Genomic DNA, 2,662 nt, shown 5'->3' on the forward strand with positions numbered 1-2,662 from the left:
AATAAATTCCTGTTAGGTATAAGCCATCCAGGTTGGTATTTTTGTTACAGTAGCCCAAGCTAAGACAGGTGTAGACACAGGAAGGGGTAAAGATCAATAATGCAATTAATCTTCCACACCCACAGGAGGACAGTGTCAAGCCCTAGAAGTCTTTATTTCTGGGGGGAAAATAAACTAAACAACACCAAACTAATCTACAAATATATTCTTAAAGTCCCAGTAACGTGTTTAAGAATTTTAACCATGAAGAACAGAGATCACGCCCTCCCTCCCTCCCTCCCCAAAAGGCATCACTTCATTGGCTTTAAGGGCACTCCTATTTTAAGAGGAAGCTACATAAAAGCCCAAAGACATGTAAATACCTAAAATAGAACAGTAATATTTATCTTGTAATATATCATAGGCATGTCCAAGTGGTAATTTTTTTCTAATTAGGAAAAATGTATTAAGTTATGACTGCCCAAAAATTAGTGAAACTGATTCTGAACAAACAAAACTGACACATAGTATCTAAGATCAGTGGAGCTTTTCCAATGATACTGACTTTACACAAAACAGTGTTTACAGTGCCTCTTTTATAACTGCTGTCAGAAACAAACGGCACATTCTTTTACTGCCCTGTACCATTCAGAATGCCTTCAGCTACACGCACCAAAAACAGCCACAACTCACAGGGCTTAAACAGTAAAGAGAATTATTATCTCACATTAAAGTTCGTAGGCAGGGTGCGAGTGATTCCCGTTGCACATTCACAGGACTGAGGGGTTCGCTGGGACGCTGGACCTTCAGTGCTGAACCTGGGAAAGCCCCAGACAACTATGGATAAGCTGGCTATTCCAGGTTTGGTTTCCTGAGCAGCTCAATGAGCTTTCAAGGGTCAAGGTCCTTCCTTCCATCTCCCTGCAGCATGTGCCTTGTGGAAGCAGTATTTTGGGGCAACATCTAGTAGAACAAAAACACAAAGCCACTTCCTCCCATATTTATCTCTTTTATCCAAATGCCCTATTCTCTGGAAGTCCCTTCAGTGACTTCTCTCGAGTCCCGCGGGCTAGGACTGGGTCCATTACCCTTAGCAACACCGGCTTAGGTTCATCAAATCACCTCTGAAGTTTGGCTCAGCCAGCTTTTCCTGAATCTCCTTGCTGCATGGAGGAGTATGAATCCTGGAACCAAACCTGGTGTTAGGGAGGAAAAGAGAGACCTAGTAATGAATGCTGCACATGCTCTGTGGTGGGAAATCACTCAGGATTCAATCAGTGAGGCAGGAGCGTCAAGAGTAACATAGAATATGGGATGTGTGGTACATTTGTGGGAGGGAGCTGGCTGCACCGCTTATGCTACAGCTGTAGCTTCGGTGGCGCCCAGCTGGCCGGCCGCGCAGCAGGCAGCCTGGCCCAGAAGTCAGGGAAGCTGAAGGCAGTAACTGCAGGCCTGCCGCCGCCCAGCTGTCGGAAGGGTTGCAGGGGCGCGACGACCGCCTGCTGCCCCTGGCCCACCGGTGGGCCAGGGATTGGGGCCAATCCCAAGACCTGCTACAGCACCTAAGCCCCGGCCAGCACCAGCCTTTCAAAGACTTAGAGACCACAGAGTTGTGTCACTTCCGTCTTCCCAGGCTCACGAAGTCGCAAAGCGGGCAGCGCTAACCCCGGAAGTCTGCATGGAATGGAATTCTGGGAAACGTAGTTCCAGCTTAGCTAAATTGACGCGGAACAAAGCCGGGAGCCAGCTACATTGACTGTTGCTTTAATTTTTAAATTCGTTAAGTCTCAAGCTAAGGCTAGGGAATAAAGCACTGGCTTTTAGCTACTGTGGAGGAAAATGGTCACTTTATTCTTATTTTCTTTCATTTTTATACCATTCACTTCCATAGATTCTGGTTGCCCAACTGGAGAAGAGCAAAGTGAGAAAGACAACTTGCCAAGTCTTTCAATCATTCCCACTAACCCACAGTTTGGACCACTGTTGTGAGTCCTGCGAAGGATAAACTGCTGACGACCCCTTAGGGAAAAGTCAGATGCAATTAATCCTAAGAGCTCAGTCAGCCCCTACATTTTACTTAACTCGGTAAATCAAAAGCACTGTGCCCATGGGACAAATCTCAATAAATTCCCCTAGCAGTTTTAAAAGATTTATCAGCCCTAAAGAGAGGTGGGTGGGGGAAGGGAGTGAAAACCAAAGGACCAGATCTTTAACAGACAAACAGGAGAGATGCCTGTTTCAGAAGGATGTTTGGTTCAAGTGTATCACTCAACAGTGGTTACTATAACTATATTAGAGATCACAGAAGCCCAAAATCTTAAGGTAAAGAGAACCTGCAAAGATCTTGTCTAATTACTCGTTTTAAAATGAGGATCCTTACTGATATAACAACATGTCAAATAGAAGCTGGACACAAAAGACTACATAGTGTATAATTCCAATTATACACTAAACCAAGGCAACGCTTATCTATAATAGAAAAAAAAATTCAAAATCAAAATAGTCTTTATCAAAATTCACTATCAGGATGATGTATACTGATGTCTGCAACTTACTTCAAAATGCACCAAAAAATAAGATGGATTTACAGAGGGAAAGAAGGATGGACAGACAGACCTGCAACAAAGCAAATACTGCAAAATGTTAATTGTAGAATCTAGGCGGTAGTTACACAGGTATTCAT

General features: G+C 44.0%; 1 long non-coding RNA gene across 1 annotated transcript; it reads right to left on the minus strand.

Moving 5' to 3' along the window:
- Nucleotides 1–841: 841 nt before the first annotated feature.
- On the minus strand, nt 842–1,610 carry LOC115273004. The gene is made up of 3 exons (XR_003900600.1): nt 1,542–1,610; nt 1,102–1,175; nt 842–942 (listed from the first exon to the last, which is right to left on the minus strand). It is a non-coding gene; the product is annotated as an uncharacterized LOC115273004 (long non-coding RNA).
- Between the last annotated feature and the right edge of the window lie 1,052 nt (nt 1,611–2,662).

This window comes from Suricata suricatta, chromosome 12 (genome assembly GCF_006229205.1).
Source record: "Suricata suricatta isolate VVHF042 chromosome 12, meerkat_22Aug2017_6uvM2_HiC, whole genome shotgun sequence".
Lineage (NCBI taxonomy): Eukaryota > Metazoa > Chordata > Mammalia > Carnivora > Herpestidae > Suricata > Suricata suricatta.